The sequence below is a fragment of the Sinocyclocheilus anshuiensis genome, unplaced genomic scaffold (assembly GCF_001515605.1).
Source record: "Sinocyclocheilus anshuiensis isolate Anshui unplaced genomic scaffold, SAMN03320099.WGS_v1.1 scaffold2049, whole genome shotgun sequence".
In the NCBI taxonomy this organism is placed as follows: Eukaryota; Metazoa; Chordata; class Actinopteri; order Cypriniformes; family Cyprinidae; genus Sinocyclocheilus; species Sinocyclocheilus anshuiensis.
The window spans coordinates 1-9,356 of record NW_015536586.1 but is presented as its reverse complement, the minus strand read 5'-3'; the positions used below and the strand labels follow the sequence as shown (position 1 = coordinate 9,356).

The window sequence follows — 9,356 nt, the reverse complement described above, 5'->3', positions numbered from 1 at the left end:
AGAGTTAGAGGGTCAAATAAAGGTGGAACAGATGTGTTTTTAGTCGTTTCTTGAAGATGGTTAAGGACTCAGCTGCTCAGATTGAGTTGGGCAGGTCATTCCACCAGGAGGTAACAGTTAATGTAAAAGTCTGTGAAAGTGATTTAGTGCCTCTTTGGGATGGCACAATAAAGCGATGTTCACTTGCAGAACGCAAGCTTCTAGAGGGCACATAACTCGGAAGTAATGAATTTAGGTAAAGGGGTGTCAGGGAGTCAGTGGTGGTTTTGTAGGCAAATATTAATGCCTTGAATTTTATGCAAGCAGCTATTGGTAGCCAGCGCAAATTGATAAACAGAGGTGTGACGTGCATTCTTTTTGGCTCATTAAAAATGTATCTTGCTGCCACAATTGTTATGTTATAACAATTATCATAACATAGAATTCTCACTTTAAATCATGCAGTGCAACTTAACAATTAGTTAAAATTATGTATTAAATTGCAAAAAAAAGTCAGAATTGTGAGAAATGGTCACAGTTATTTTTTTTTTATTATGTTTTTTTTTTTTATGTATATATATATATATATATATATATATATATATATAATGAATTGACAGTTTTTTAGAGTGTTTTTTTAAATAATATTTTATACTATTATATTGTATTTTTATATGTATAATAACTATTAATGTATATTAATAATACAATATATATTTATGGATATTATTTTATATGTATTATTTATATTAGATTAGTGAATATTATATTTAAAAATTTTGCAGAATGGGAATCTATTAAGCATAGCTTTTAATATGTTGGTTGCAATAATTGTTATTAATTAAATTGTTATTCAATTAATAATGATTAATAGTACTGAGGAAAAGAAGACATACACAGTTAGTTTATTTTTTAATTATCAGTAGAATAATCAGTGAAAAAGATTTTTCAGAATTGTTTTAATATGCATTTGTACTCCATATGTTTAGGTTATGTAGAAGGTTCCCTATGATAAATTATTTATTTATTTATTGACTTACTTACTTGCTTACTTATTTACTTACTTACTTACTTACTTTAGCACTTCTCCGGAAGTCTTCTGCGGTGGACTTTCTGAGGTCTGGGAGAGAGAGGCGTGCAGTGAGATGTCAACACGGAGGCTGTAGCTCTGAAGACAGTGAGGCAGAAGAACTACTTGAGGCCAACTCAGATTACGTGAGTTGAGTACAAATGTGCAAAAGCTCACAGCAGCTGTCTTAGACATTATTTAACATAGTGGGCACCAACCACATTGTTAAATATCACATTGAATATCAGCCTTTTAAAAGTATGATAAAGATGGTTAAGTGAGACAATCTTAAGGGCTTGAACCCTGTTTTGCTGACAGATGTATCTGATATGTAATGTAAGATCATTTTTGTTGTGTATGGAACTGAAAAGCACCTCATGAAAACTGCTGATCTATTTTCTCTCATCAGGAGCAGGACAACTCAAAGATGTTCTTTAATGGTGGATCACAAGTTGGGGTGCACACGGTAAGACTCCCACTCTGTCATGTAAGATACAGTGCACTGCTAAATAAATAAATACTTTGAATTATGTACTTATTAGTATCTTTTTGTATTTTTCTTTTCAATTAAATGTCACGCTATAAGGTTGTTTAGATATTTTTGGAAACAAGACAAAATACTTAATAAAAATATTATTGCTGTGTGTTGCAAAATGTGTGATCTTTTACTGTAATATTCTATAAATATACAGTTATTGTGACCAATATTATTTGTCATATGTAATCACCACAGTTCCATTAGAATGGACAGTGTTCCTTGGAAGAAAGATTGTACTGTATGTCCAGTGCTTGCTCACATGTCTCAATTACTAACATATAAAGTGGAATGTAACTCAATCCATCCATTGGGGGCTTCTCTGAACTTCTTCCTTTTCTCTCTGCATACCTCTCAGAGGCCTAACGGTGAGCCACAGGGAGAGGGCTCAGGTATGTAGCCCTGTGGCTCCTGGCTTCAGAGCTGTGAGAGTTCACACAGTGGGAAAGACAAAGAAAGCCTGGAAGAAACTCAAGGCCTTCACTCTACATCACTGGATACAAGCACAGGCGCTCCAAACATGGAATAATGTCAGATGCTATAATATTATCATAGAATGTGCATAGAAAATAGATTCTATATAATATAATAGATATATATATATATATATACACAAAGTTATGATTCAGTCAGAGCTGGATAAGTTTCTCATGTATTTCTAACATAGATGTGGTGATGCCAACTTTGATGCTTTTTAAAGAATGCTGCTGAAAGCCTTTACCTGATGTACAACCTGTTATGACACTAGTTGTGGTGCTAAATTGTTTAGATACTACACAAATATAAAATAGAATGAACCTCAATGTAGACAATATACCTTCACTAACAAAAGTTCAAAGGTACCTCAATGCTACCATGTTACATTCAACTTATATTCAGAAAATAAATAAATAAATAAATAAATAAATACAAATCTATACTACATAACCACAAACTCATGTTTTAATTTCCTGTCCAAAAGATTGCCATAAAAATACAGTATGTCATGAAAAATACCATGTTTTTTTAGGCAAAAAGGCAAAATAATAATATTCTTTGAAATGCCTTACTACACAATTTAAAAGCCATTGTATATGAATATGCTAATTATTTAGTACCATAGTATGTCAAACTTCCAAGGTATTCCCATCTAATTAACTGTTTAGGTCTGTGTTACTGATTATGCCAGCATGTCAAAACATATAAAACACAACCTGTAGTTCTGTCAGGACCACTGTCGTCAAAGATGATTGACAATTAGCATACAGTTTGGATTGGCAGTATGGTTCTGTTCTGGGCAAGAACTCCCTGCGCATCCATGCAGCCTAGCATGGATGAGAGCAGGGAGAGCAGCAATAACCACCCCAGGGTAAACAGAACGGAACCAACATAAATGTATTGCAGATATCGTTAAAGTTCAATAATTTTATGTACACGTTTTAGAATTAGTCAGATTCAAAGGAGAATCAGAAGGCTGAATCCTGACTGTCAGAGGAGGAGTTGGGGATGGAGGAGGGTAATTAGCTATTGAGCAATGCGAAAACTGCTGATACTACTGCGGGACCTTATATATGAATACTTAGATAGGTGTCGTATTCCCATAGGTTGATGGGGATCAACTGAGAGTCAGCTGATGCGAGCTTGACTAACGTGACCTGCCAGAACTAACGCTACGCTTGATTATTAGTCATACTGGATTTCTTACAGTGTAGAGAATAAAATCATCAATGACAACTTTTACCAGATTTATTTTCTTAAAACCGCTTCCTACTGATTTCTTCTTAGTGCAAATTATATATGATGACCTATTGTTATGAAAATAAAGATTAACTGATTAGAAATATTGTTTTTTTTTCTGCTTTGTAGCCTCCATTTTAAAGTCTTCATAGGCTCTACACAAAAGTTTGCTGACACGAGTAAAGAGTTCATGTTCATGCAGGAACATTACATCCAGAAAACTGTATTAAATGTATTTTGTACCTTCAATATTAACTTTAACCATCAGTTTTCCTCAAAAACCATTTGCTAGGTTTCAGTTGTCTTCACATGTTTTTTAAAGTGTTTTTTCTGTCACCTGCTGGCTGTAATTCATATGGCACCACCGCAAAAGAAATACTTACAATTTTGGTATCTATACCTGCTCTAAGTGACAAACTAGGATGCTTTCTTCTCCTACCTGAGCAGAAATTTTTACGGATGTTGACAGGTAAAGCTTTTCATTCACAGGAACACCTTAGAGAAACTCGGCACAACTGACACCACATCCAGCGACTGTGTGTGGCGTCCCTGGCGGCAGGTTGCTAGGCGATGCCAGGCATGTAATCATAGTGAGGTGTCAGCTATACCGTGGGAGACAGAATGCTTCAGTGATTTGAAGAACCAGAAGGCAGGAGGGCAAGCCGGGCCATATGAACAAATTTCAGGAGGAAATGGAACACCCTGGAGCCCCACAATAAAAGAGTAATACAAACGCTGAAGAGGTTTTTGTATACTAAACTTCTGCCAAATTACACAAATGCTGAAATATGACAGACTAAAAGGGAATATTGAGTACTACAACAGATGTGGGTTATGATGGTCTATGTGAAGAAACAGAAACATAAAAAAAGTTTGTAAGACTATAGTTTAATGAGACAAAGCAATATTCTGACATTTTAAAATGAATTGAGAAATAAGAAACCATGCAAAACCTTAAATAATAAAACAATATTAATCCACCTGGATGTTATTTCTTCCAATAAATGGGCCATGAAGGTACAGCTTTCCAAGACATAGGAGTTGACAAATAGGCAGTAAAAAATGCTTATTTTGTCAAATACAATTTTTGAAGAAGAAATGCATGTATTTATGTAGTGTGAAGTCTGATCTTTGAGAAAATATAAAGGGTCACTAACTTCGTCAATTATTTCATTGGTTTTTTTTTTACATTTTCACTGAACTGTACCATACATTTGTCCTATGGTGTGACATAGCAAAAATTAAGAAGAAAAAAAATTCTTAACTTAAAAAAAACTAAATATTAAGAGTTTGTACGAACACTCATATATATATATATATATATATATATATATATACACAGGTGCATCTCAAAAAATTATAATATCGTGAAAAAATTCTTTTTTTTTTGTAACTTATTTCAAAAAGCAAAATTTTCATATATTCTAGATTCATTACATGTAGAGTAAAACATTTCAAACGTTTTTTTGTTTTAATTTTGATGATTAGAGCTTAATTTAATGTAATTATTGCATTTAAGAACACTGAAAATGATCAAAAAAGAATAAAAAGGAGTTAAATAAATCTTATTTAATTATTTAAAATACTTTTTAAAGAGACCGGTGTAACCAAGATTACCAGAGTAACACAGAAATAAATACTGTTATTAATATAATAACATAATAATGTGAAAACTACTGAAAACTACTTAAAATAAGTATATTCATAAAAGAAATATACATTTTATACAAACATATATTTTTATTTGGTTATTAATGTGACCAATAGTGATCAGTTTTGAACTTGAGATGGGCCAATGAGAGCGCAGAATGTGGCGCAGCGGAAAAATTGATTTCTGCGCCCTCCGGAGGTCGCATTCGAAGGCTGCATACGTCATCGAGGCTGTCTCATTTCAGAAAAGCAAGTAGGACCCCCCAGAAAGCGACCTTCGAATGCGACCTTCTTTCACAGGAATTCAGAGGATGCATGAGGTGCATCCTTCGCTGCTACAGATAACCCACAATTATTTGCGTTGCCGTAAACAACCGTTGTTAATTTGAAAAACGCCAGCACCCGCAGATGTACACACTATGATGTACAATGTGGTATTTACAACTTACCTTAAATCGCCTCGGTAAAAACGGATAAACTTTGTTTTTAATATCCTCCTCCTTTTTTTCCTCTAACAGATGTCTGCTGTACGTACCCTGCAGCTCCTCAAACATTGAACAAAATAAAACTAGTAAAAGCATTTTTTTTTTTTCAAATTACTTTCCAAATTTAGAAATAATTTTCCTTCATTTAAGTAGTGTGAGAGCTCAACGATGCTCTAAATGTGTTGGCATAGCAACGTGATACTTCCTGTTTCCTTTTCCGCCTGTCCTACTAAGGCCGTCTCGTTTAAATCTAGGTCGAGGACACTTCGTATATGCATCCTACAGAGGATGCGACCTCCAGAGGATTCGACCTCCGGAGGGCACAGCCTTCTAAATGAGACACAGCTTCTATCGTGCAAGGATGCCTGAGGAGCGCGGTGTTCGCTGATGCTCCGGGGAACAGAAACAAAGAAAATACTCTTCTAGATGAGTTTTATCGATGGATTGATGCGAGTGAAGTGACGCATTTTATTTTTTTACATTTGTTGTGAATGGCATTGATATTGTAATGTGAGTGAAACGGACATTTAACTTGTAAATATAAAAGTGTATGGTGATATACATATACTCTACTAGCGACAGAGTGTTGCTAAAGTGTTTACGGAGTGTATTTTTGATGAAAAAGTGTAAAGAAAAGGACTTAAAGGGGACGTGCTGTACCTGCACCATTCTGGAATTTTCTGAGTTTAACGATCTCCTTGGTAAGCCAATTTGCCTTGTTAATCGTAACCAATCACATCACTAGTATTGTGTAAGGGGAAAAAGCAAGAGAAATTTAAAATTGCGAGTGATTTATGTATGAAAACAAATGTGAAATGCTGTATTTGGTACATAACAGCTAACTGTGCTTAAGTATGTGAAGAAAAGTGGTCAGTAATATATGAATTAGTGTGTTATGTTGGAAAAAATAGTCACAGACATTGCATATATAAAGAAAACATTCTTTATTTGAAAAATACATGTACGTATATTCAAAATACTCAAGTTCTCTGTAATATGAATGATGTATAGTGATTAATTTACTTTCATGAGTTAAGAACTTTATTGTATGTTGTTACAATGAAGATATTCATGATATTTGTGACCTTGTTTGTTCAAGGTCAGTTTTTTTTCCCTTGTTGTTGTTCTGTCCTTTTCCAAATTCGATTGCTGTCCTCTGTCTGATGTAATGAGATGTTCCGGTACCTGCATTCTGGATTTGTCCCCGGCCTTCCAGTGGTTCTGAGGAGGGTTTGGACTGGCGAGCCTCCCTTGAGTCTGTTCTTGGATTTTCTGTGGAAACAAAAGACAAAGTTTTTCTGAACCCTGCGAATGGTAGGAAATCAAATAACTTTTCTTTTTTTTTTTTCCTCTTTCAGATGGAGACATTATTTCCTCATTGACAGAGAAAAGACATTTATATCTCTCTATGGACTGTTTGAAGAACTGTTTTTTTTTTTTGAAAGACTGAGCAATTGAGGTTTTTGAGATCGAAGGACATTATTTTATTTCATTGAGAAATTTTAATTTTCTGTTGTGGTGACAGCTCTGATACATTGGGTTTTTGACACTTGAATACTGATTGATCTAAAAAAAAAGAAAAAAAAGTTCACAAAGGTAACATAAGTGCTCTCTACGGACTATTTGAAGAACTGTTTTTCTTGAAAGACTGAGCAATTGAGGGTTTTGAAATCGAAGGACATTATTTTATTTCATTGAGAAGTGTTAATTTTCTGTTGTGGTGACAGCTGTGATACATACATTGGGTTTTTGATATTTGAATACTGATTGATCTAAAAAGAAAAAAATTGACAAAGGTAACATAAGTGTTCATATTCAACCTTTATTTGGGTGAATCAACTACTGAGTTAAAGTGAACGAACAAAGAACTTACCTTGTTGAAAACTGAGGGAAAAGGTTCATGAAACCTGCTAAAACAAAAGAGTGATAACAACATTTAGAAACAAGAATTTCATTTGTGAAAATATTTTTTTTTTTTTCCTTTCTGTTTTCATTGATTCACCTTACCCGTTGAGTGCTGTTAAACGCAAGGAGATTCACAAAATCTGTACCTGTGGCAAAAACAAGTGTTAAAGTGCGTCGATTTTTGAGAAACTTGTTTCTGCCGTGGCTCCACTAGCCTTACCTGTAGGCTGAGTAGGATAGTCAGCAAATTCCTAATGAAAGTAGAAAGCTGATTTCAGAAATGGAAGATAAAGCAAGTTTTGCCCACAGGCAGCTATTCCCAGTCATGCCAGTACAACTCCAATTAGCCCGCATGGGGAACAAAAAAAGAGATGTCCAAAACGTCTGGTCAGTCAGACGTTTCAATTGCACACATCAAATAGCCAAGAATCGATGACCATAAAAAAAAAGAGAAGAAGCGCAAAGACAAACTGTGCTGCCTTTGTGTGTGTGTTTGTGTTTGTGTGTGTGTGTGTGTGTAGAAAAACACATTTAATGTGTAATGAATGTTCCTTGGGAGTACTTACCCTGATACAATTCTCATGGGTGCGAACTTACTTGATAACAAAAATCACTTCTGATACAGGATCACAATCTTGTGAAAGCCAAGTCAATTATTTGTAATAAAGCACATGTAAAAAAAACAAAAACAATAAAAAAAACTGAAGTTGATGCAAAGTGTGGAACGACAACAGGAAAGCTCAGAAAGTTTCATTTAAAGAAACACTGAATGAAATCAGCAAGCATTAGGAGAAATGAGCTAATAAAAGATGGCAGCCATCATAATTACCAGAGGAATAGAACAAAAAGAGCATGAACAAAAGAAGGAAAATTACCTAACATGGAAGACTTTCTACACCTTGAGACAATGTCAAAGGCTAAGACATCTCTCCACATATGGCCAGGGGAATTAGCTCAAATGGTAGAGTGCTCGCTTAGCATGCGAGAGGTAGCAGGATCGATGCCTGCATTCTCCAAGCAGAGACCTACCCTTTTACATTAACTTCCTTAACTAGACAGACTGCGCTTTGATGCTATGAAGTCATGCTCCCTACCTGAGCTTTTGTGTAATCAGCGGTAAATCTCCATCACCTGCGGGCTTTCACATTGAGCAGCATTAACTACACAGAGCCGTTGTTCACTGAGGAGCTGCGCAAAAAATTGCGCGAATATGAACGTGGTTTTGCGGAACTCGTTTGTGAACAACGGCTCTGTGTAGTTAATGCTGCTCAATGTGAAAGCCCGCAGGTGATGGAGATTTACCGCTGATTACAGAACCAGCTTTCTGACAAGATGCGCATTAAATATCGCATGCGATTTATCGTGCAGCCCTAAAGCACATGTAAAAAAAACAAAAACAATAAAAAAAACTGAAGTTGATGCAAAGTGTGGAACGACAACAGGAAAGCTCAGAAAGTTTCATTTAAAGAAACACTGAATGAAATCAGCAAGCATTAGAAGAAATGGGCTAATGAAAAATATGGCAGCCATCATAATTACCAGAGGAATAGAACAAAAAGAACATGAACAAAAGAAGGAAAATTACCTAACATGGAAGACTTTCTACACCTTGAGACAATGTCAAAGGCTAAGACATCTCTCCACATACGGCCAGGGGAATTAGATCAAATGGTAGAGTGCTTGCTTAGCATGCAAGAGGTAGCGGGATTGATTCCTGCATCCTCCAAGCAGAGACCTACCTGTTTACGTTAACTTCCTTAACTAGACAGACTAGATGCTATGAAGTCATTCTCCCTACCTGAGCTTTTAGGGCTCACTGCTGACAAAAAGTTTTTCGAAGTGGGTCCTGTGTACATTCGTGGCAAAAGCAGGTCCCACCGTCATTTGAACTCGGATCGCTGGATTCAGAGTCCAGAGTGCTAACCATTACACCATGGAACCTTGACGACAATGACAATTGCTCACATTGCCACAAAGACTAAATAACTTATAGAGTCACCAGCAGTACCTCCAAGCT

At 35.5% G+C, this 9,356-nt stretch overlaps 2 non-coding genes across 2 annotated transcripts; one reads left to right on the top strand and one right to left on the bottom strand.

Moving 5' to 3' along the window:
* The first annotated feature begins 8,282 nt into the window (after positions 1 to 8,282).
* trnaa-agc (transfer RNA alanine (anticodon AGC)) lies at positions 8,283 to 8,355 on the top strand. The gene has a single exon. It is a non-coding gene; the product is annotated as a tRNA-Ala (tRNA).
* Positions 8,356 to 9,208: 853 nt separating this feature from the next.
* Positions 9,209 to 9,280, bottom strand: trnaq-cug (transfer RNA glutamine (anticodon CUG)). Its single transcript has one exon. It is a non-coding gene; the product is annotated as a tRNA-Gln (tRNA).
* Between the last annotated feature and the right edge of the window lie 76 nt (positions 9,281 to 9,356).